We start from the raw sequence: 26,733 nt of genomic DNA on the forward strand, positions 1-26,733 counted from the left end.
TAATGATCCTTGGGCTAATGTCAATTCTCAGCCTTAAGCTGGCTGGTCATGGGAGCGCAGCTGGTTGCTCAGTGCCTCCACCTAGTGGCCAGGTGAATAAATCCATATGCAGCCCCTATGACCTGGAGAACATTAAAGACTAAAAAGTGTCAAAAACCAACCAATTTTAAAAAGGAACAAATGTAACTATGTAAATGTGTGCATAATAACTATATTTACTAAGTAGTAGGACTATTGGCAGAATACAAGGGACTTATCAGGCCACATGTGAAACATGATTATGTCAGGTCAACTTATTACAGATAGAATATCAGGGAAATGCATAAAATAAAACAGATGGCAACCATAATGTTGCAAGAACCAAGGGACTTGGTTTTTACAAAAAGGCTAAAAAAAAAATCCCCATCTCTAATCTCTTTAGAGATGAGAGAGAAAGAGGTAACCCTATTGAGGTATATAAAATTCTGAAGAGACGTGAGAGGATAGATGCTACAGTCCCATTTGAATCTGTGTCAAATGAAGAACAAGAGTCATGAACTAAAACTAAGAAAGGCTCAGTTCCTGAAGGAATGTAAGTAGAATGTCTCTGAGCAGAGAATAGTTATGCTTTATAAAGAACAGGCAGTGATATTAATTTCTAGTATAAATACCTTTAAAAAGGAGTTAGGCAAATAGCTGGGGGAAAACATTGTGTGTTGTGTGACTACAAGGTTAAAACAATGGAATGAATCTTAATGGATATTAAGACTGATTTTGTTTTCATAATTTCTATGCTGTTGTTATTTTTAGATAAACTATAATTCTGTTATGCAAGAACTGTTCCCACTAGGAGTCACTGACATACAGTGGTACATACACTGTGGAAAATAACAACATAGAGTATATATGCAATCTCTTTAAAAGGTTATATATATATATGTATATATATATGTATATATAATTAATATATATATATATACATGCGATTGTTGGATAGAGCCTGTACAGTATGTGTCTTTGAGTGTAAAATCATCTATATAGCATGCATTAACAGTAATCACTCACTTATTATAAAATAGCACTATGTAGTTTGTTACTGTTATTTTTACTTTCTAGTACAGCTTATTTGATTGGCAAAAAAGACAAAGAAAAAGAGCTATTTCCAGGTAAATACAAATAGGGCTAGATTCTCTACTGCATCCACCTTATGCTGGTCTGGGAGTTGGGTCCACTTCCCTGATTTTTTTTTTTTTATTTTTATTTTTTTTTTCTGCCCTGGCTCCAGCTATTCACAGCAGCCAGGGGGGCTGCTCTAGCTTTGGTAGGTGGTAATTGTCCTGAAGGAGAACTCCTGCTGCCAACTCCAATATAATCTGTGCTAGAATCTACCAGGGAGGGGAAGTGGAGGAGCCAGCAGAGGGTCCTCCAGCAGACCTCTGCTGGGGACTCCCACTTGCTGGATATATGCCAAACTGGGAAATTACAGAGATTTCAGCTTCATTCTTGAGCAGTGCAAAGGCAGCAAAGCAGACCAGAGAAGTTGACTCGTATAGTGGAATCTGTGTTCAATTCATCATAACATAGTACTTTCATAGTAAATGTCCATCAAGTTATTATGATGCAAATCTATTAAGGATATTAACATTTCCTAAGCCTGGCTATGCCTAATAAAAACACACTGCAAAGCAAGTTTTATTTCAGAATGCTGAGTGTCCAATTAATGATTAATTTGCGCCAAACATCTCATTAATAGCCCAGATTGTTTTGCCAATGCTCTTGAGCAAATATAATTGGAAAATTTATCAAAAATTCCTTAACGCACTTAGGGCTGCAAAAGATAAAAGTGTGAAATTAATAACGTTTGCTACTGATTTCTGTACTCGTGTTTTGATGCACTACTTTATCTATTCCAGGGGTTCTCAACCTTTTTTCTTTCTGAGGCCTCCCAACGTGCTATAAAAACTCTACAGCCTACCTGTGCCACAATAACTGTTTTCCTGCATATAAAAGCCAGAGCCAGGCTTAGGGGGTAGCAAGGAGAGCAATGGCCTGGGGCCCCATGCCACAGGGGTCCCCACAAAGCTAAGTCGCTCAGGCTTCAGCTTCAACCCTGGGTGGCAAGGCTTAGGGGCCCAGGCTTCAGTCCTGGATAGTGGTGCTTCATCTTTCTGCCCCGGGCCCCAGTGAGTCTAATGCCAGCTCTGCTTGGAGGCGCCCCAAGGGGGCCCCGACCTCTGGTTGAGAACTGCTAATCTATTCTGTGTATATGGGGCCAAAGCTGTATTTCCCTGTGACCAGCATGCTCATATAGTGACATTCTCCTAGCACAATTTCCTTGTGTTCAGACTTCTCCTATGAGAATCAAACTTTGAGCCCAGTCTTAAAATTAAAGAAACTTAGCAAAACTCCCATTGATCTCAATGAGAGCAGGAGCAAGACCTTTATTTAGGAGCGTAGGTACGGATAGAGTGGCCTGTCCTGCCATCATTTCAAGACTGGAACTTCCATAGAAGCCAATGGGAGTTCTCTGAGTAAAGCAGGGTAAATATTTCACAAGGAATAGCTTCTATGACAAAATCAGCTTGTATTCTGCTTTGCAGGCTGTCTGCAAGAAGGTAGCAATTCCCATAAATTTATTCATTTCTCCAAATTACTCGGCTGATTATTTAATATTTGTTATCTCTGTGGTTTGATTTGGAACAGTTCTGAGTGAGTGTTCAATATTGGCTATTCAAGCTGTGTTACCTGCTTATGATTGGTCACATGATATCGTCTCTGTGTGCCCTGATTGCATGTGTGTGCAAATTCTTCCAGCACGAATGGTCACTTGTTGCCTGTTTAGCGTTTGGTTTCTGTGAATACTTTCACATGGAACTTTCAGATGTGCTTTCAGTGAATTAGTATGCAAGTAAATTATGGTTTCTGCAATGGCAGTGGAAAGCAAACCCAAAAGGATCATGAGCATGGCTGAAATGAATTAATTTGTTTTATTCCCACAAATTCTATGAAAAATCCTTTTCACTATTTGCCAACCTCCAGGATTTGCGTGTACATTGGTAGCAGGACTGGACCCTGTGTCAGCACAGAGAGAAAACACAGCTCACTAAAACACAAGGTCAAGCAGCAGTCTGGGATTTGCCAGCCCTTTGGGCGTGTCCAGAAAAGCTAATATCAATTTCGTTAACATGGGCTGTCAAAGATCAAGGGGTAGGAGATCCATTCGTTTTCTAAAGGACCAGGCTTGGCTGGGAAATAATCTTTGAACAGGTAGAAAGTTTTAAAGCCTGACCACTACTCCCTCCCCGCCAACTAAACCTCATCTGAAACGCAGCTGTACTAGGTAAATGGCAAATTTGCTTACTGTACACACTGTACCAGGGGTCAGCAACGTGTCTGTACGTTGACACAACTGTCCGTGGTAAAAATTTTGAGGTCCATGGTAATTTTTCAAAAAATTGAATGACTGAATGACAAAACCCCCCTCATACCCCTACACAATGAACGTTACTAAGTATGGTAGTTTTGTCAAGTGTCAGTCCCACAAGATCTTGGTGCCAACCCCTGCACTGTACATATTGTGATGAGCCATAAATACTAGCAATGCAAATACCATGGCAAAGAACATAAGTTAAAAATGCAGATGAGGAGGTCAAAATGGCAGTTCTTAAAATAGGAACTTTCCAAATAAGAGCTACAGTAACAACTTTCTTTTCAAAAGGGTGCTTCTAGGGGTCAAGATGGATATTTTCACCAGTTCTAATTTGATTAAAAAACGTATGTTTTCCCATAAGTGAATAGCTGGAAATTAATTTCATGGGGACGAATGTTTCATTATATTTGATAAGTTGATGCCATGATAGGTTCTTAATGCCATTTATGACAGAGTCATTAATTATGTTACTATTTTATTGTTTATATTTCTTTTTGGTACTTATGGTTAAGGAACTAGAATAGGGCTTAGAAGATGTGGGTTCAATTCCTGGCTCTTCCACAAACTTTCCTGTGTGATCTTGGGCAAGTCATTTAATTTCTTTATATCTCTGTAATAATCCTTTATTTCCTCCCACTCTATGTCTATCTTGTCCATTTAGATTGCAGGCTCTTTGGGGCAGGGACTGTCTCTTACTATGTAATGCGCTGAGCCTGAGGCTAGTTTGAGGGCTAGTTTGGGGTCTCTAGGTAAGACAAATACAAATATTACTCAATAATATAATTAAGTATATAAGGCTGTGAGTATGTCACGGAAGTCATGGATTCCGTGACTTTCCGCAATCTCTGTGACATTGGGCCTCGCAGCAGCCCAGCCACCACCAGCACTGGGGAGACCCTCCCACACTAGACCAGCTGCCATACCCCCTTCTGCAGCTCCCCAGTCCCCGCGGGCGATGGGGAACCCTTCTGCAGCTCCCCAACTCCCATGGGCAGCGGGGGATCCCGCAGATCCCAGCCCCAGCCAGAGGCAAGGGACCTTGGAGTTCCTGGTTGCCATGGGCAGTGGGAGACCCTCCTCCTTTCCCATTTTGTCACTGACGTTTTTAGTAAAAGTCAGGAACAGGTCACAGCTTCCATGAATTTTTGTTCATTGCCCATGACCTGTTCCATGACAAAATCATAGCCTTAAATATAGTTAATAGAAATAAGGAGACGACTTGTACTGTCTGTAATTTAGGGGAAATGCTTCAAAAATAAATAAGACTACACCCACAAAGCAAATAGAGCTGGTTATTCTGCAGTGTCTCAGAAGACATATGAGCAAGGCATCAGTTAGTGCAACCAGCTGAAAGGTCGTGTAGGTTCCAATTCATCATTAACATTCATAGGTGCCAACTTTCAAATTTCCCAGGGAGTGCTCAACCCCCACTCCATCTCAGGTCCCACCCCTACCCCGCCTCTTCCTGCCCCCACTCCACCCCACCCCACCTCTTCCTGTCCCTTTCCGCCTCCTCCACCAAGTGTGCCCCCCCCTCGCTCTGCCTCTTCCTGCCCCTGCTTCTCCCCCTAATAGTGCTGAGCACCCACTATTTTTTCCCATGGGCGCTCCAGCCCCGAAGCACCCACGGAGTCAGCACCTATGGTAACATTAATGGGACTTAAGCACATAAATGCTTTGCAGAATAGGGATAGCCATTAACACATGCTTAGCTCTTTTGCTGAACAAGGGCAATAAATTTAGCAGCAGGATTAGTGATGAGAGTAGAATCCTTAGGATCAAATATAGTTCCTTGGACATTATAATCTAGTCCAGGGAGCTTCTCATAATGGCATTCTCATACAGCAGTCAGCATTTACCAACAGTTACCAATTTACCACTCATTGCTGTTTGAGCTATTACAATATTTCCTGTATCTAGAATTGGAAGTAATAGCAGAGTCTCAGCTGCCACTGACTTTTTAATAGCAACTACTGTAGTGAGCTGTATTGGTAAATAAAATGTATCTCTTGCTACCATTTGGCACCTCCTGATCCTATCCGGTACTCTCATCTTCTAAAGAAACCTCAGATTACAAGGAGTGGGAATGATATAACCTTGATTTGGACATAGGTGGTTGGATCTTTAGCTGATGTAAATTGCTGTAGCTCCTTTAAAATCAGCTGTCCATTGAAGCTGATTTACACCAGCTGTAAATCTGGCCTAGATCCTTTTTATGACATGGTTCTGACATGTCATCATTGGACATATTTTCCAAGTAATTATGTTTTGCAGCAGTTGTACCATAAAGGTGCTGGCTTCTTTATAAAATAGCTTTTGAAGTGCAGATGTCAAACATCAGAGTGACAATTCTGGTAACTTTATTAATGGTTGTGAATAAACTAGCTTGCAGTTTTCCTGCTCAGTTAAGGTTTGTGTGGGCCTTGAATAATGCAGTATGTAAAGACAGTTTACCATGAAATTTATTATAATTGTAAATCTGTTTCTCATGAAGGTAAATGGTTCCCCATTTTTTCTCAGATGGCTAAGTAATTGAACAGCATAACATCCTCAGGTCAGAGGTCATAGAGCATCCTAATACCATGCTGCCTGGGCAAACCATAGTTTCAACAAAAACCCCTACCCACCAGCACTGAACCTAGTGACTAGAGAATATGCCCTCAGAGAAATACATTACACATTAATGTTTTAAAAAGAAAATACTTCTTTATTTAATAGCAGAACAGCATCCAATAAAACATCAATCCAGTTTAAAAGCCAAACACCCTTAAAATAAATCACACACCCATCTTTCCTGTTCTTTTTTAAATGAAAGAGGGTCATACAAGAGCACAAATAAACAATCCCCCCTTTTCCCATTTACGTTAATAATTATTTACATATCAAGCTCTTTGTGCAGAGATCATTCCTTTTATATGTCTTTAAAGTGCTGTACACACACAGTGTTGTATAAATAATAACAATAAGCTCTTCTTCCTTGCTATTTCTGAACAGTCTCAAACAAAAACAGTCTCTTGAAAGTCATAAGTGTACAGAAGAAAATCCTTTTCTGAGCTGGACACAGATTTTTTGGCCTTATCTCTTTTGGCCTTTCTCCAAGTCTTTCAGATGATTGGTCCCTTTCTGCAAAAACCAGCAACAAAGAGCTAAAGAGAATTCACACTTGTGAGTAAAACCTAAGAAGGAAGCTTTTACTTGAACAGAAGATGGGGAACCATTTACCTGTAGGAGAACAGATTCCTGATTTTCCCCTAATTTTGCATTGTGATAGAGTTTGATGTTTATATCCATAAGAAAGATGAGGCTGAGATGTGAATTCCGAACTGACCTTGGAGCTGGGTATAAATTTTGCTTCAGACTTGCATGCATTTTAATTCAAGTTACATTTTACACGGGATACATTCTATTTGGTTTGGTATGTGACTTCTGACCTGGCATTGTTATATTCTTTTAAGGCCCAATCTAAAGCCCATTGAAGGCAATGGAACATCTATTCTGTATGAGATGGCTTCTTGTGTTTGTTTGAGTGTAGTGGGTACAGTGGTGATGAGGATTAGCCAGACCTCAGTCCAATCTCAAGTACTACAGGTGCAATTTTGTGCCCATAATTAAATGATGGAGCATTTAATCATGTGTGCAATTACCCCCAACTGTCTGATTTGTGAGTGCTGTCAGTTGTTTAGGCTCATAAACAAGTCCATTTGCAGACACACTTAATTTTGCACCGTCATTTAAATATGGCTGCACAATGGATTAAAGTTATTCGAAGATGCTTTTGAAAAATTAAGGCCTGTAAATGTGTTTAGGCATATGTTTAGGCCTTTTATGCTAACCGTATATAGCTGTTCTTTTAATCCCTAGACATATCAATCTGAAGAAGTAGTGGTTAAAGCAGCCAGTATACTCTCATCTTGTGCATTACGAATATCTATTGTAAAGAACTGTCATCCTACTCCTCCCTTCTCTGCTCCCACCCCCCCCCCCCATTCTACCTTCCTCCCATGTTTATGAGTTGGGTTCATGAAACATTTTCTCCACATGATTCTAAAAGGTATGGGGGGGAAACGGAGGATATTGCACAGCATTTGAGGAATAAGTAAGATTAAATAATGTTTGAGCCTGTAATATTTTCAGTCCCAAGATATAGAACAGGAGCTCCTGAAGTTGACCAGAGTGACTCACTTGTTTCACCATGAATTCAAAGTGGATATGAAGCATAAATCCCCCTCTTCCCTCTGTAATATAGTAGCCATGAATCACAATGTCACACTGAGTCGATCATAATCTAACACTTCACGCCTCAGCCAACAACTTGATTTGTCAAGAGAACAGGCCTGCAAGCTGCCAATAGAATTCTTTCCCATTGGAGAAGAAGGGATAATTAAGCCCTCCGTGAGCTAATTTCTTTGTTCTTTTATAAAAATAACATTTACTTTCATCTTTTTAGTAAACACAAATGAAGAAATATCACATATGTATAAGATCACTAAACTGTTTACTTTCTCTAAATTACTGATATGAGTTTTCATTCCATTACCACCTGATAAAGTATGTTCAGGAATATTCTATTTTGCCACAAAACAATGCACCGTGTTATATCTTAATTAGGTAAACTGGAGCTAAAGCTAATTACACTGTATCTGGATGCTAACTGGAGCAGGGCATCATTGCTTCCTGGGGATAAGTGTGAGGCTGTCTATTATGAGCTTGGTATTTTCTATCCAGTGACTGAATAATCATTATATTTTGTTTAATGTTCTGGTTAAATTCTACTCCATGTGACCTATATAATGTGTGATTATATCAGGGTGACCAAATGTGTATTATGAGTCTTGAAACATAATCTGAAGTCATTGTTCAGTGCTCTGTATTTTATACGTAGAGAGTATTGATTCTATTAAGAAAAATCCAAACCTCCTATTCCTCCCTCATGACTAAGAATGCCTTAATGTTGTGGATTCATGGCTGGTGAATTCAGCCAGTAAGTGATTCTTCTTCTTCTCCTATCAAGGACAATATTGATGCAAATAAATATGCTTGGGTTTGGGTTTTTTATATTATGTTATGTACATTTACATACAAATTAGATATGGCCCTGGCTGTCATGGAGACTTGGCTGTAAGGCCACACTGTTACAATGGTTGGGAACTCATGATGTGCTAATGACCAATTTTCCCTCTATGCACACCCTAAGTAAACAGTTTATGGAGAGAGAGAGAGAGCTGCTGCAGGGTAGGGAGAAGGAATATTGAATTGCTCAGCACTGCAGTAGACCCCATAGAAGTTGCTCCCTTCCTCTGTAGAGGAGAATGGCCAGATGGTTCATATAGTCAAGGATTCACCAATCTTACCACCACTCCTCCCCTGGCTCCGCCTTGCTGAGCTGTATTTCTTGGCAGTACATTAGGAGCCTTCTCAGATCTAGGCACCACAGCACTGAAGAAGGATGCACTTTCCTAGTGTCCTGAACTACCCTTGTGTCCTCCCATAGCTCCTAAGGCACACACAGCCTGTGCACCCATTATGACACCACTGTGTGAGATGCAGCTAATTACGTGATACATGGCCAGTGCCTAGGGAGGGCAGAGTCATTTCATCCCTTTCTGCATCTTGGAGAGAACAGGGGTAGAGCAGCCCCTGCCCTTTGCCTGGCTCTTATGCAGGGGCAGGGAAAGCTCCTTCATTTACAAAGTCACAGAATAGACAGGTAGAATCTGCCTCATGTGAATATTAAGAATACCCTAATGACTTTGGGCCTGTTCTCCTACTTCTTACTAGCACTGAGATTAGATATATAGAGTTACAGTATTATGAGGCTGAATAAGCTTTTGTCCTCACGGTTAGTTCTTTTCTCTCTTCCTACAATTGTACCACAGTCACTGCGTGGCTTCTTATATATATTCCATAGCTGCTGGGATACTGTCATTAATAAGCTTCATGTTTTTTTTTATTTTTTGCATTGATGAAGCTAAATGTGATACCTTTCTTTCTCTACGTATTTACTTGGGTAGTATTTCCAAGACATCTAGACTCATTTTCGTAGCTGACACTCAGTTATGTCTTTCCACAGTTGCACTAGATAAGAATGCAAACAGCATCCTTGGATATGGCTCTTTTTTTAAAAAAAACTAATATGTTTTCTATATTTTTCTCCATATGAGAGAAATTTTCCTTAGCCGTCCATATGCTATTCAAATTAAGTTGTTCACAAGCTATGCTTATGAAGTGAATTTCTTAAATGGAAACTTATTTTGACATCTGTTTAAATTTTCTTCTATTTTGTTAGTAGCTAAAAGCGTTTTGAGTCTGCCTGTCAAAAACGCCTTTGGCTTTTAAATTTAAGGGGATCTATGAACTGTGACCGCTGTGTTTAACTGGTGTTTGGAAGCAGTGAAGTATTTTTTTAAAAACGCTGGATCTCCCTGTTATCCAGTAAGGACAAAGGCTCCCTGTGCAAAGAGAATTGTTTCCTGAGCTGTGCGGTAACTCCTCCTAGCCAGCAGCTAGATGAGAGTGTAGGCTCTTTGGGGCTGAGACTGCCTTTTTAAGAAATGTTTGTACAGTGTTTAGGAAGTCTGGCACCAATCCCTGATTGAGTCCTTCGGCATTACCATAATATAAACTTGTGTGTACAGTGCCAAGTTCTTTGGTAGGAGCCTCTAGGTAATACTACAGTACCAATAAATAATAGTAGACACTACTGGGTGATCTGGGGACATAACATATAGTACCTAATGAATGTCAGCCATAAACAACAGTCGTTTATGGAGATATACATACTATTTATTTATGTAGCAGATAAGAAAAATAACTAAATTGTGTGGTTTCAGAGTAACAGCCGTGTTAGTCTGTATTCGCAAAAAGAAAAGGAGTACTTGTGGCACCTTAGAGACTAACCAATTTATTTGAGCATAAGCTTTCGTGAGCTACAGCTCACTTCATCTGATGCATACTGTGGAAAATACAGAAGAAAAATATCATGAAAAAATGGGTGTTTATCACTACAAAAGGTTTTCTCTCCCCCCACCCCACTCTCCTGCTGGTAATAGCTTATGTAAAGTGATCACTCTCCTTACAATGTGTATGATGGAAATGGCCCATCTTGATTATCATACACATTGTAAGGAGAGTGATCACTTTACATAAGCTATTACCAGCAGGAGAGTGGGGTGGGGGGAGAGAAAACCTTTTGTAGTGATAAACATCCATTTTTTTTCATGATTTGTGTGTATAAAAACAAACATCTTCTGTATTTTCCACAGTATGCATCCGATGAAGTGAGCTGTAGCTCACAAAAGCTTATGCTCAAATAAATTGGTTAGTCTCTAAGGTGCCACAAGTACTCCTTTTCTTTTTGTAAATTGTGTGGGGAGCAGAACGACTCAAGTCAAGCCCTAGAGTACTGTATAATTCCCTGGTCCCTCACAGTCTCGCTGGCAATATCTAATCTCTCACTCTTGCACAGTTTGCAATTGCTTTTCAAAGTATGGTAATGAACATCCCTATAATATTTGCAGCATTCCCTATGCTGTATATAGGGAGTATGGCAGAAAGTAACTACATGAAAAAGGAACATAGCAAATGTTTAATGGTGACCACTTTTTGCATGCATCTGTTCTTTTATGGTAGAGATATATTCTTCTCTAATATGTGCAGCAAATTTGGAGCTTTGTTGTTAATCTTCAGCAAAATGCTCGTATGATGCATTCTCCATTGTGTCACTATACCATTCTTCCAAAACCAGAGCACGTGCACTTTTCTAATTTTGGGGGAGAAATCCTTTTCTGCAAACAAGGGAATGGAAATCCATTTTTTATGTCTTTGTTGGTCTGTATGCCGACAAGAAATCCTACAGTAGATATAAATTTGATTTATGTGGTTATTTATTTATTCCATGCAATTTCTATGGAATTTGTTACACTAGATATTTACACTAGGTATTTACAGTGTTGGGATATAATTCTGTGCTTGTCACATTGCCACCCATGAGACAACACACATCATTGTCCAGTACATCAAACTCCAAGTAGTGTGCAGGAGTCCAGTAAATTCTTAGTATAATTTTCCACTTTGCAGGTTGTTATTATTATTTATTTTGTACTAGGACCAGGACCCCATTGTGTTATGTGCTGTACAAACACAGTATAAAAATCTAGTTACTGCCCCAAAGTGCTTACAAGCTAAGTATAAGACTAGAGAGAACAGGTGGATACAAACAGAGGGGGGGAGCACATGGAAACAATGATATTATTGATATTATTATGGTAATATTGCTCAGCGTTACAGGCAGTGATATCAGTACATCAGCCTCCTAACCATTGTCAAGTTTTTTATAGGCATCATGGCAAAGGAGAGTTTTAAGGGGGGATATGAAGGAGGAGGATAAGGTAGCTTTGAGATGGGGAACTCCAGGATCAGAGACATAAGAGATAGCACAAAAGTGCTTGTTTTAAAATTTAACAAGTGAGTGATGGAGGTTGGCATCTTGGGCCAGTTGGAGGTGAGGACTCTCTCCAGTAGCTCTATTAATGTAATAGTTCTTAAAAGAAATGCTGCATATAAATATAATCAACCAACTCCTGCACTGCTTTAACCCAGCATAGCTCCATTTACTTTAGTTGGACTGTGCCAGTCAATACCAGCAGAGAAGCTGGTCCAAACTTCTTAAAATACTTACTTCTGAGAAATCAAATGCCTTTTTCTGAATCATTTTGTAGGGGGTTGTGTTGATGTGATGGATCATATAAAACAAACGTGTAAGACAATGCTGGACAGGGTTTAGCAGTGTCTAACTGGAAAAGGAGAACAATTGTGCTCCAAAGCAGCTCTTTATGCTGGTTCAGAAAGTAAATGCTCCATCCTGCACAGACATTTTCACCTCATGCCCTCTTTCATTCCCTTTCAGCATTGAGGTGATGCTTCTTGGGGGTACCCAGGGTTGTGAGGCACCTTGCTACCATCTGTCCTTAGCGAGAGAAAGTCTGATCTGTGTCTAGTGGGGGTCAGCTCCCCATTCCAACCAGACAGGGGCAACACTCCTCTCTCTGCCTATTCAAACTCTGGGTCTCTCTGCAGATTAATGATAGGTGTACTCCAAGCCCTCAGAACCATCTCCCCCCTTCCCCCGGGAGTGTGTAGCCCTTGTTCCACTGGACCCATGCGGAATTCACAGATTTGCTGATCCCAAAGGAACGGTACACACCAGTTTACCAGTTCCACCTCAGGATCATCACTCCACTTAACACGCTTCACTTAGATATGTGTATAGTGAAAACAAAGAAAGGCTTATTTAACAAGGTAGAGAGATTTGAGATATAGTGAGTAAAGTTTTGGAAACAGTAAAATAAAATCATAACACACCTTCTAAAGCCTAGTGTGACAGAGTGCTAGCTGTAGCATCCTGATCATTCATGTTGCTGCAGCACAGAAAAGGCTGCAGGCTCATCTGGGAGTAATTAGCCATTTTCTATTGGAATGGGAGGATTATGAGCACCTGGTGATAATCACTAGGCTGTTGATTCAATTGGCAGTAACTGGGAGGATCAGGAAGTGGGGAGTGGGGGAGAGTTTAGAGGGTGAGCTGTGCAGAGCAGAGGAGAGAAGCTGTGTAGAAGTCATCTCCTGTAACATGTGTGCCATGTTCTGTTTGCTGGAGAACGGAGGAACAAAGGTACGTGTTGTGAAAGGGAAAGAGCTTGAGCATGTTTGAGATTGAGGGACCCTGGAAACAGGAAATGAGGCATGCAGGGTAGCTGAAGAAGTACTCTGTGGCACCTAGGCTTAATTAACAAGATAATTTTCTATTTAATAAAGTTTTTAGTTCAGTCAAAGTCTCCGCAGCATTTTTCGGCCGGGTTGGCTGTGACCTTCCTTTCATAAGAGAGAACATGCTGACGATTCATCTCCTCCGTGAAGGATCCAGGTTCTGCAGTACCCCAGTTATATTCCCCAAATTCGTTGCCTTTACCTATAAACAGGATACCTCCTGCTGGTTTTGTTTTTCCCTGCAGCTCTCCTCTGTGACTTTTTTGCAATCTCTTGATTAACCACAAACTCAGCAATGCGGATAAGCCTTCAGTGTGATGCATACAATATGCACCTGAAGAGAGAGAGAGAGCAGTGTCTCTCTACCCTATAGCTGAGCAGAATCTCTCCAAGACCTGTCACCTCCTGGAGACCTACTTTTAATGCCAAGGCTTTAAGAACATAATTTCCAACTTATCCCCACGTAACTTCTTAGATATTATCTGTACATACATTGTGCAACGACTATAATGACCAGTAAGCTACTGGCTCTTGGTAGAGGCCTTACACGCTACCCTTTGGTGAAATATTATACATATACCTGACCCAGAGGATCCCTGTGGAACCTGATGCATCCACTCTTTGCCCTCTGTTAGTTGGCATCAAGAGGTGCAGGGTCATAATCGCTACAAAGAGAATAGTGCAGAAAGGGGAGGAAAGTAAGTGTGATTTGGAGGAAACGGACCTACACAAGGCCCTAGGCTAGTACTCCTCCCTCTAATATTAAAGAATAGAGCCTCTGCTCTCTGAGAAAGTACTCAACCCACACTGCATCAGATAATGAGCCTGGTGGCGGGGACTTAAAAATGGAATCCCACATGAAGATTTGGATTCAGATTGTGGAAAAATTACTAGCATATAGTGGGAACAGGATATTTCCTACTCACTGTAGTAAAACCTGGTGATTTCTGAACATGCAGGAGTGGAACCAAGATAGGCCAACATTTTCAGACAATCAGAAGAGCTCAACTCCCATTTAGGCACCAAAATCTGGTTATAAATGTCAAAGTAGGAGCTGCTGGTACCTGAAAACTGTTGTGAAGTTGGCCTTTTATTTTGGTGTCTAAAAGGGAAAGGAGGTCTTTGGGTAATCTGTATCCTGTTGTGAGTGCAGAGTAGAGCCATGTGAATAACCAAATGCCAAACCAAAAAGTTGAAAACAATTTTTCCTTTCAGATTGAGCCAAAACAAAAAAATGTTCAATTTTCTGGAAAACCAGGAAAGTAGAAAAAATTGTTTTGGATCAAATGAAACATTTTGTTTCATATTCAAGTTTTTTACTTTTTAAAAATTAAAGTAAAATTTGAAACAAAAAGTCATTTTGAATTAAAAATATCAAAATACATTGTTTAGAAAATGTTGAAATGGAAAGGTTCTGATTTTTTCCAAAAATATGTTGTGGGAGACTTGACCCCCAAAAAACCTGGCAAAGTCCATACTAATTCATAGAATGTTTTAAATTTTTTTTCATTGAAAATGTTTTGGTCCATAAAAACTTGCCCCGACTTGAAAATCAGGGGACCTTGTTCTCTTTTGAAAATCCGATCCCAAAATATATATTCAAACAATATATGCTAGATAAATTAGACCCAAAACATTTTCCTACATTAGGATGCACCTTCAAATATTTTTCATTGGAACATTTTTTAAAGTAATGATATGCCTATTCATTATTTAGCTAATTTTTGAATTTTAACTAAATCAGAGGCATAACAAGTAATTACTAGATTATGCTTATAGTAAAACAGAATTTCATAAAGATTGCATTTTCATCTCATGTAAACAAGCTGGTTTTCTATAATTTATGCCCTTTTTCCTAAAAAATTGGAGATGAAACTTGAAGTGATATGCATCAAAATGAAGTGGGAACAAAGATTTTATCTAATTTTGTGCTTTGTGTCTTGACTTATTACTTTGGTATATATTATTGCAGACATTTTCAGATTTTCATTCTCTGAGAAAAGCTGTGTAAACGTCAACCTAACTTCAGTGGTAATTAGGGTGCAAAAATGACTTTGAACTAAGCAGGACTTTATTCTGTTAGCATATTGCTAGATCATTGACTTTTAAAATTATAAAAATCTCTGCATTAGCTAGAAATAGCTTTCTTAGCTGAAAATAGGCCCATGGTATTCTTTTTTTTTTTTCTCCATGCAGGAGAGCCAGCATTTTGTCATTTAGGCATAGAACTTCTTGGCGTTCTGTAATACAATGTAACAACATAATACACCTAAATGACACAATATTGACTCCCTTGACATACATTATATAGTATTATTTATACTTATTTTCAGCTGTGAAAGCCACTATTAACTCACATACACAAAATGGCAGTAAACGTGTACAAACTAAATATGCTGAACCTGACCATTTAAATAAGAGGCCAGCCCATTTCTATCTGATATTAGTTAAGTATTTTCAGTCATTAGCTGATGTTTGAGGAAGTAGACTCTTAGGAATAACTCCATATTAACTCCTACTCCACATTCTGGATGTAATGTTCTCAGACAGGAACATGTTTTGGTAAATTGTTAAATAAGTGGGCTTGCCTGAGTTCTCCAGGACCATGTAAGCGCTGTAGCCATGACCCTCGTTAACTTTGATGAAAGGTTCTGTGGCTTTGAATCTCATGTGTCTGAGTCAGTTTCAGAATGGGAAGGATAACTGGCAAGAGGATAATGTGAAGCAGATGGAGAAGGAGGGAGAGTGAATTCTGGACTTCAGTGGCAAGACTTTCATCAGTTAATAACCAAAAAAACTGATGACTTGTGGCATGTTGAGATTTGGTGGGGTTGATGTGATAGTATCAACTGAATAAACTTCAGTGAGAGCTTTGCAAGCTGAGAAGTTAAATCTCAGGTTGTTGGAGGCAAACAGTGTGTGTGAACTCGGGAATAACACTGCAATTAAAGAAGGGACTAAGGGCTTGATCTTGACTGAGGCATTGTGGCCCCAGTCCAGCACAGTTCTTAAGCACATGCTTAACTTTAAACATGTCAGTAGTATCACTGAGTTTAAGCACTCGCATGCTTAAAGATAAGCACATGCTTAAGTGCTTTGCTGGACTGGGGCAGAGTGCTCTGCACTTTGTAGGATCAAGCCTTAAACCAGTGGACCCTCAGTGAAAGCTTTAATTCATCCCTAAGGGGTCCCATCTTGCAAACTTTTATACAGTGAGGCTTCTTGTGGGTGCATTGGTTTCAAAGGGACTACGAACATGAATAGAGACTACTCAAGTGTGTAAGAGTTTGGTGGATTGAGTATGAAGACATGAGATTCTTCTGAAGATAAAAAAGGGCAATTTAAGAAATACCGAAGTGTCTAGTTGTGGGGATTACTAAGGCTAGCTCTGGTACAGAATTGCCTTTGTTTAGTGGGGTTCTGCTATCACAGCACATGTTCTGGTTTTGTTATTTGCACCAGGAATGGGGAAAAAAAGGGTATTTCGGGTACAAAACAATGTGCAGGGTGGGTTGGTTTTTGTTTTGTTTTCACGCTTTCTTCGTTTAAAAATTAAATAACCTTTTTACCATGACTACCCTAAAAACAATCATGCCAAAATCATGGCTCTAGTTAAACATTATGGGCCGGATCTTCATCCCATTGAAGTGAGTGATAATATTGCCATTGACTTCAGTGGGAGCAGGATCATGTCCAAGAAGGAGGAAATGTGGAGCAGAATGCAGTCTCCAGTGCTATATATTTATGATTATTCTTGGATTGGTCTGAAACAATTAGGATGAAATCCCGGCCCCATTGAAGTCAATGGGAATTTTACCATTAAATTTAACAAAGCTAGGATTTCACCCTTATTTCTTCCTGAAATAGAAATCTATTCTATAGCTTTCCTAAATCTTCACCCATTATATTCATGCACCATGTAGCTAAACCTTTTAGCAGAGAGGTTCCATATGCTGTTTGTTCATTGTCTCCAGTTTTATTTACCTGAAATGAGCTGCTTTTGTTCCATAAAACACCTTTATTCCTTCTCTGATATGTCCATGTGACTTACCAGAGGAACTTCAGCCAAATGAAAATCAATGAACTCCATTCTTGAAATCCCTGCAGTACTTTCTGGCCTTCTCATGCAGAATAAACAAAATTGCTTTCTCTTAACAACAGCTTGTCAATATTCATAAGCATTTAACAGAGCAGGAAAAGATGCCAATGAAAGCCACCCCCAGATACAAGAACAAATGTTTAGCCTTTGAGAGATGGGTCCAGTTAGCTTTGTGGCAGGAGTGTAAAACTTACTCATGACAAGATTATGCGTGGATATTAAAAGTAGTGATGTGTGGATATTAAAAAACCCACCACCCATGTCTACTCTCAGATAACTACTATAAGAGCCACTATAGGATATGATTTCCTGGCATACCTTCAAAAAATTAATGTTACAGTGCCATGAAGTCAATCTCTTTAAGAACGCAACATCCCTTGTATAAATGACATTAAGAATATTGTGAACCACCCGATAGGAAGATAAAGAGTTAGGTGGTAGCAAGATACTTTACTTACGTTCGAAGTTTATATGTCCTCATTTGAAGTCTGCTTTCTATATTTTGTACCATTGTCCATGGTGACTTCTAAAACCTGACAGTTAAAAATGCTGGGCCAAATTCTGTTTCCCACTTATTCTGTTTATAAGTTTGAAATAACTCCAGACTTTAATGGGATTACTCTGGATTTGTACTGGTGTAACTGAGAGCAGAGTTTGTCCCATCAAATAGAGCTTTTCATGCATCTAGATGAACAAGATTATCAAAGAAGCTCCTTTAAAAATCTTATATTGATCAGTCTTGTCTGCACAAATTCATCTCTAATTGAAAGAGGAGCTCACTTCAGAGACATTTTTAGCACATCTGCATCCTTTAACTGAGAGTGGTTATGAAAGTAAAAACTCTTGTAGTATGTATTGGTTGTGTTAGCTCAATCTAAAATCTGAAAAAGACATCCAACCATTGGGTGTTAGAAATTAGTTGCCCAATTCTGCATCTATTCATGTGCTAATCCTTACTTACATAATATTTATTGATGCCAATGGAACTATTCACATGAGGAAAAACTACTCGCTTGAAATGAGAAGGAAGGATCTGGCCTTAATTCTGTATCATATAGTTGTCAGTTCAGTTACAGCCATAAATGCAATTAGTTTCAATGTAATAATGAAAATGATTGTTGTAGCTTAATGGGGGTTTTAGCTCTATATCATCAGAAACTGAAGACACCTTCCATTTACCAAAAGTGAAATTGTATTATTAATTAATTCAGTAAACTGCCAACAACAAATTGATAGTTTTCCCCTTGTTGGCTATTAAATATGCTTAACTAAAACCCTGATTCTGATCTTACATCTGAGTAGCTCCATTGACATCAATGAAGTTATTCCTGATTTGCATCATGGTAAATTAAATTAGAATTAGGACTTGTCTTATTAGTAGTTCTAGTGTCTTTTTGATGGGCATATAATTGTATTATGTTTCTTGTGTTAGTGTTTCTTGTGCTGCCTTTTCTTTATTTCTCCAGCTGAATATCAGCATTACTGGCAATGTCCACATAATGGTCTGCTCATAAAACAGGAGCTTTTATATAACTTCTGCTGCAGGACAGTAAGTCACACCAAAATGATTGTTACTGATTATTATCCTAAAAATATATTACTTAGATTGCAAGCTCTTCGCGGTGGGGACTGTCTTTTTGTTTTGTGTTTCACACTTCACATAGCACAATTCAAATTTAGCCAATTTTTAAAGGAAAAACATGCACAAAAAGAGTGACCCCCCCCCCCCCACTCCCAACCCCCGCAAATGGCTGAATCAAAACAAAAAAACTTGAAACAACGATGATTTGGGGTTGACCAAATTCGTGAGCGTGAAACAATGTTTTTGGTATGGGGTTTTTTGAGCCTTGTGATACAATGGGAAAAACTGGGTTTGGTTCAAATTGAGCTGGAGTGTGGTTTTTTCGGTTTGCCCCCGAACAAAAAAAAAATCCAAAGTCTCAAGTCTAAAGGACAGACAGAGACAGATAGACAGAGCTAACAGAGGGAAGGGGAGCACTGTATACTTTTTGCTTTTCTGATTACTGAGTATACATGGCAACAAGCATCCCCCGCAGAAGTGCCTTCCAAGACTTACAATAATGTGGCGAGGGTAGGGGACTTTGTGGATAAGCTCGGGAGCAGTGTACCATGTGTAAGGGGAAGTCTGGAAAAGGTGTGTAGGTGATTGAAAGTGGGGCAATAGTCAGTTTTTTCTAAACAAAAATGCACTCAAATTTATGACACTGTAGCTAAAAGGTTATATTCAGATACTTACATCCTGAAGACAGATGGTTATTTGTAATGCTATTATTTATATCATGACACTTTCTGCAGTACTAAGATGAATGATTACTGTCTAAAGTTTATTGGAGGAAGGGTGTATTGTCCTTTCACAATTAATCGTATTAAGCCATTTCCTTCAAAACAGGAGCCCGCTTGAATTGGATTTTAGGGGCAACTATTTTGAAACCAGAGCAGTCTTGCTGATATTGAGCCAACAAATGTCTGAACAGGCTCATTTGTTTACTCTGGTAATCGCAATAAGGCATTTCAGGCCACATCTCTTTCAATTTTGCTGGCAGTGGGGAAAGATTGGGGCGGTGGAGGAGGGGAAGCAAAAGCTGCCAAAACCTGTAGGAAGCAAGAGCAGCATGCTGCACCCCTCCATCTGACACCCTAAAAGTGCATTTACATGAACTCCATACAGCCAGGGCTCTGCAGATTCTGAGAGGGGTCTGTCTAAATGGGAGTAAGGATTGGAATAGATCTTCGCCCTGTGGAATCACCCTACACCCCAGCAGACTCATGGGAGAACATGATTTAATGGTGTACAGTGAACATGTACAGGATTTAATGGTGACTCAGTCAACATTTTGCACAAAGCGAAATTTTAGGCTTGGAGCTACAGAAGTGTGCAGAAAATGGTGAAATATGTATGTTTTCTGGAAGAAAAATGTGAATGTTTTGCACATTTCCAACGAGACACAGATCTGTAGTGTGGCGGGCGTGATGTGCTACTGCTTTTTCATCCTAATTCAAATCCTTCATGCAGCATACAGTTGCTTTGTTTGGCGTGCACGCAGCAACCAAGACCATTTTTTTTAATTCTTGCCATGCATAGCACCCTGCTATACAGAACGCTCCAAGCAGCGATCACTGAAATAAATCAACTACTTTGATTTAGTGCCAGAGTTCAAAATCATCCAGTCCCAATCTCCACTTCTACGCAGTATTGCAATCCATTCAAGTGAAGCAATGTGATTTAAAGATGATACTGCCACATTAACAATACATCACCTGATTTAGAACAGGTCCTTCAGGTTATAGTGCTGTTGATGTTGCACTTCTAACGATGTCCAATCTAATGGAAACTCCCAACCTACTACATGTTTTTATGGTAGCTGTGACTTCTGTATTCACCCAGTGTCAGATCCTTGATAGAGAACGATACATGTGAAGGACCAAATTCTGTGCTCAGCTACACCAGTGTAAATCCAGAATAACTCCATGAAGTCAGAGGAGATCAGAATAAGTCCCAAATTTTTGAGTGTGGTGTATATAGATTGTGGGCCTGAGCCTGATTCCCTTGAGCCTTTCAGGCACTGGTCTGCACAGGAGGTGCTGAAGACCCAACTTGATTAAGTAGGATATTAGGGAGTTTCCTGGTGCACATGAATATGCGCAGATTGAACCCTCTCTTCAGGTAGTGCAGCCGGTTTCCTCCAGTATGCCCAGGGCTCTGTCTGGACCATTACTGTGATTGGGGGGGGGGGAGGGGGGGAGGGGGCAAAATCCTATCTCCTCCCTATCACTCATGACTCCCTTTGGGAGCATGTTGAGGGAACAGTCTATACAGTCCCCCATGCCCAAGCATTGAAACTTTAACAGGCCCTTGTGGGCGGGGGGGCAGAGACACAAGCAGCCAATCTGACCCTTTGTCTTCAATGAGGCAAAGCCAGGCCTTTCATTCAGTTAACTTGATGGTGTTTAGATTTGTCCAAAGGAAATAGTTTGGTATAGAAATAGCCTCTGAGATGTTATATTAGCCTTTTTAATTACATGGATTCTGTCTAATACCACCCTACTTCCACTTCCTATTCTTCTCATCCTCTTTATCTTCTTGTATGAAAATCACATCTTCCTCTCAGATATTCTGTTTGTGCATCGTTAGCTTTCCTAGTGTTGCCCAAAATTACTCTGTCCTTGCTCTAAATGTCTTTTAGTTGCTGCCAGTTCTAGTTATAAAGAAACACTTCTGAGTGGTGTTTTCATTGAAATAATCTCAAAACTCAGCCATGTGCATACACTATTTTCTCCTTTTCCCACCATTCTCATCTCCTGTCCAACTGACAAATGTTCTCTCAACAATGGAAATAAAATTCTTGGATCACTTGTTTCATTCTAAACTTCAGGGCTTGCTATTTGTGATGCTTCTCTCTTCTTCAGTTTCTTTTTATGCAGGCTCCATTCCTGCATGTTTTGTCACCGTGACATCTCTTTAGAATGCATTGTTTCTAGCATTGTAATGATGTTGGAAACAAGGAGGAAAAAAAGCATCGTTGAGCTAATCAGATTGATAACATTACATTACAGGTGTCACTGACAACTGACTGAGTCAACCCCAGACAGAGGGAGGACAGAGGAGTTAGAGGTATGGTATGTTATGTGCAGTTAAATTTCTGATCAACTGACCACAAAATTTCTGTTCCTGGATTCTACAAGCCAATCATGGGGAAATGCCCTCTACCCATTTCTTGGTTAAAAGCACCATCTTTCTACTAACATATGGCCAGTGTTATGTTCACCATTAATCAACACTTGTGCGTGTATAATGTTTCCTTAGTCTGTCTGTCTTATGAGCAAAGGATGGTCTCAGGGCTAAACTACAGAACAGGGGAGGCAAAAGATCTGAATTCCATTCTTGGCTCTGCCCCAGGCCTTCTGCATGACCTGAGTGAGTCATTTCCCTTCCTCTGTGCCCAATTACCTACTGTCAACAATGGCTGAGGTATGGGATAGGACAACAGCCACTCGTTCCTCTGGGGATTTTTGGTCCAAAAGCGCTGAAAGTCTAGTGGGGCTAAGGCAGGCTCCCTCCTTGCCCTGATCCCGTGCTGCTCCTGAAAGTGGCTGGCACGTCCCTGCGGCCACTGTGGGGGGGAGCAGGTGGCTCTACGTGCTGCCCCCACTCCCAGTGCCGACTCCACAGCTTCCATTGGCTGGGAACTGTGGCCAGTAGGAGCTGCGGGGCCGACTTGTGCAGGCGCAGGCAGTGCGCAGAGCTCTCTCCGCCCCACACGGGCTGCAGGGACCTGCCAGCCACTTTCAGGAGTGGCGTGGAGCCAGAGCAGGCAGGGAGCCTGCCTTAGCCCCGCTGCGCTGCTGAATGGGAGCCCCCCGAGGTAAGCACCTCCTGGGCGGAGCCTATACCCCAATCCCCTGCCCCAACCCTGAGCCCCCTCCTACACCCAAACTCCCTCCCAGAGCCTGCACCCCAATCCCCTTCCCCAGCCCTAAGCCCCTCCAGCACCCAAACTCCCTCCCAGAGCTTGCACCCTGCACCCCAACTCCCTGCCCCAGGCTTATCCCACACTCTGAACCCCTTGGATCCCGCCCAGAGCCCACACCCCAACCCCCTGCGCTAGCCCAGTGAAAGTGTGTCAGGGTGGGGGAGAGTGAGCGACAGAGGGAGTGGGGCGAGGCCTTGGAGAAGGGGCTGGGCAGGGGCAGGGCCTTCGGGAAGGGGCGGCGCAGGTGGCAGGTGCAGGTGGCAGGACAAGTGTGTTTGGGTTTGTGTGATTAGACAGTTGGCAACTGTACTCTGAATGGGCTTGCCTGGGAGGTTTGTTGTACTAGCACTTTGTAAAGAGTATATGATCAATTATGAGAAAAGTGTGTTGAGTGTCTTACATGCCTACCTTAAAGGGATGGGTATTCCTAAAATGACTAGAAAGCCAGGAAGAGATACAAATGTGTCAAATGCTTATTACCTGGAAGGGAGAGAATGAAAACTCACCCCAACTGGGATCCAGAATGGTTCTTGATTCTAGCTGGCCATTTCTCCTGGATTTAAGAGGCCAGCTATTAGGGGAGAACATGCTGGGGAAGGTTGATAATAACAGAAATCAAAACAGACCAGAGTAGTTGTGACCAATATGCCAGGCTAATACTTCTGAGAAAGTGCTAGGCCACCAACTGTTAAGAGTGCAGGACAACTGCACTTCTGTGGTCCCTTGAGGGCACTCATTTTAGGTTCCTAGCTCCTCAGCCATCATCTCTCTTGGGCAGAGATCCACATCTCTCTCCCTCCTGACTGGGGTTTTTCCAGGCTGCACAGTTCCCTGCCTACACTGTGATATAAGTGATATATGTGTGATGTAAGGTACATTTATGGTACTGCTGTTACACTTTACTCCCCATGGGTCACATTGGAAACTTATCCCAATGGCTCTATGGGCTTGTGTGTTTAATAACAGTCATTTGGAGGAGAAGCCTTTGTTAATACCGTAACTGGAAACAGATGTTAGCTGTAGACAAGCACTGAAGAAAATGAGACAGAACTGTTTTGCCAGCCAGTGATTTGAATGCTTTGTTTGCTACAGGCATTCCTTTGTGTGTTGGTGATGATCACTGATTCTAGTCCAATGTTTTACTTGATTTCCGATTCTGATAATGCAAAGATAAAGCATCAAGCTATGAAAGTGCACCCATCCAAAAAGTCTTCCAGCTGTGGAAATAACTTACTCTAAAAATGGCCAGTTTTGTGCAAAGCTGCTCAGAATACCCCAAGCTACACAACATTTTGTGAAGACTTTATTCATCTTGGGCATGAAAACTGCTACAGCTTGAGCAATAAAAAGAAAGGGAGAAAATTCCATAAAGTATTGGCGATAATGGAACTAGATACCTGTAGTCACATCTAAAAGAAAAAATGTAAATTATTACCAACCTTCAGGAGCCTATTGTTTACAGTGCCTACATTATATTTAAAAGATTCATTTAGATGCAGCAATGGGCTTGTTTTCTGGGTTTATCTCAAGATGGCAGACTAAGAGTAATTACTCTCTTCAGGAAAACAAATGCTATTCAAAAAGTTTTCTCGAAGCCAAGGACAAGAATAATGGAAACAGCAGTTTGCCAGGATAAAAACAAACTTGTTCATCTGTATCAGATAAGATGGGTTTAAAATGATACGGTTTCAAATTATGAAAGATCTCAAGTGCATATGTGCATACATCTGTTTTTTTTAACAGGAAACCTGTGATTAGAATGGGCTCTGAATATTTTAGATCTGCATCCCAGGAGTCACTGGCACAGCCCGCAAAGGCATAGGAAATAGGAATGGGAAAACCTCAGAAGGTTTCAAGTTCACATTCAGGTCAGAGAAGCATATGAAAGACTGAATGCTTGCCGTGGTTGCTGTTAAAAAGTTATTTGCCAAGTCTCTGATTCAGCAAACCACACCTATTCAGCAAAGTACTTAATGTGAAGCACATGCTTAAGTATTTTGCTAACAAAGGTTGGACTTAAGCATGCATTGCCGTGCTTTGCTCAATTGGTGCCCAAGTTACTATGCAGTGATATCTGAAGTATCACAACTTTATAGAACTAGGAGGAATAGGAAATAAATAAAGGTGACTGAATAAAATGTCATTTAAAAAAAATAAAGTATTCAACAAATGGTTTTCAACCCTGAATCGAGGGCATCCTCTCTGAACCCAGGGAACTTTGAGGAAGTTTGCATCTGAAGCTGAACTTTGAAGCTCATTTGTACAATAATGTGGCTCTGCACACAGGGATCCATGATAAAGCATCAGATCATGGGATCAGACCCAGAGTCTTCACACTTGTTTGATGTATCTTATTTTAACCGAAACGTTTCATCCCTCACCACTCCAAAATTGCTCTATAACAAATTCTGCTCTATAAAGATTTAGTCCGTTAAATCAGGGTGCTGCTGAGATACTTTCTAAAGAACAGTTGTTGTGATTTTTAAAAAGATGGGAAATCTGATGGTAATATTATGGTTTGAGTGTATTGGGCAAGGTGATAAGATTGTACCTTTAGATATTTTATATTTCAAAGCCCAGAAAGACAATTGTCAGTCAAATTGTTAGAGATTTTCTGGCTAGAACTAAGATTTGTCTTTCCTTCCTTACTATGTATTTAATGTGACAGATGTTGGATGGCTTTACTTAACCTCCTCCTTGCTCTTTGAGATCTTTTTTCTTCTTCTTATGGTTAATGTTTTCAAAAACAAGCCGTACAACATTTGTGTCACAATAAATGCCTCCGTTCATTTGTTACCTCATTCTAGACGTGTTGCTGCATCTGAGTGAAATTTAACCCAACAAGAAAGTTAATTCTAAAGCGATTCCTAAACTAGAGAGTACAGAGTGTGTTCAGCACTTGTCCTGGAGTAATTTTTTATTAATAGTCATGAGGGTATGTCTCTCCTGAGGAGTGAACACATATGCATTTTTGTGTACTATATTTGTATTCATCATCTCTTTTAATATTAATGCCCTCAAATTGTTTGTTGAGTATCACTTGGTATGGGCTTTTTCTGAGACTAAAGAAAGGCAATTAATATAATGCATTTATTAAAATGTTAAAATATTAAAAACTATATTTCATCAGCATAAAAACTACTATATTAATGCAGATACATCATTATGCTAAAGGAAATGCCTCATGATGTTGGAAAATACTGTGCACCCTAAGGCACAATGTCTAGTTAATTACTAAAGAATAATCTCCATCTGGTAGACTTTGTCTTCCCCAGTTCATTCTAAAACAAGTCTCCAGATAGTCTCTGCAATAGTCTCCTTAAACACACTGTTTCCAAGGTTATTAGTAGTAATTGTGTTGCACAATCAAGGGAATTTTGTTTAGGAAGCCATGTCATTATTAGTTGATTAGTGTGAACAATCTTTGACAATATGTAGTACCAATATGTAGATCCGATGAAGTGAGCTGTAGCTCACGAAAGCTTATGCTCAAATAAATTTGCAAAAAGAAAAGGAGTACCTGTGGCACCTTAGAGACTAAATAAATTGGTTAGTCTCTAAGGTGCCACAAGTACTCCTTTTCTTTTTGCGAATACAGACTAACACAGCTGCTACCCTGAAACCTGTCAAATAAATTTGTTAGTCTCTAAGGTGCCACAAGTCCTCCACCTCTCTAAGGTGCCACAAGTCTGTTGCGGATACAGACTAACACGGCTGCTACTCTAGTGCCAACTATAGGTTCAACCAGTGACATCTCATTATTCTGATTGTCATGTTAAGAGGCAACTGGAAAATAAAAAGCAATCATCCCATATAAATTTCTGAGCCTAGAACGATTAGAGAGTTTGTGTGCTTAGCCACCTTCTAGAAATTTCCTTTCCCCAAGAAAACTAGGTTCAGAGGTTGACAAATGCCTGTCACTGTTTTTGTAAATTATCACAAGTAGTGCAGTGAGGCATCTAACCGAT

General features: G+C 40.2%; 1 long non-coding RNA gene across 1 annotated transcript; it reads left to right on the forward strand.

Annotated features, from left to right (window-relative positions):
• Positions 1–12,956: 12,956 nt before the first annotated feature.
• LOC122462199 lies at positions 12,957–25,307 on the forward strand. The gene is made up of 3 exons (XR_006284614.1): positions 12,957–13,079; positions 21,849–21,906; positions 24,509–25,307. It is a non-coding gene; the product is annotated as an uncharacterized LOC122462199 (long non-coding RNA).
• Positions 25,308–26,733: the final 1,426 nt, after the last annotated feature.

This window comes from Chelonia mydas, chromosome 10 (genome assembly GCF_015237465.2).
Source record: "Chelonia mydas isolate rCheMyd1 chromosome 10, rCheMyd1.pri.v2, whole genome shotgun sequence".
NCBI classification, from domain to species: Eukaryota; Metazoa; Chordata; order Testudines; family Cheloniidae; genus Chelonia; species Chelonia mydas.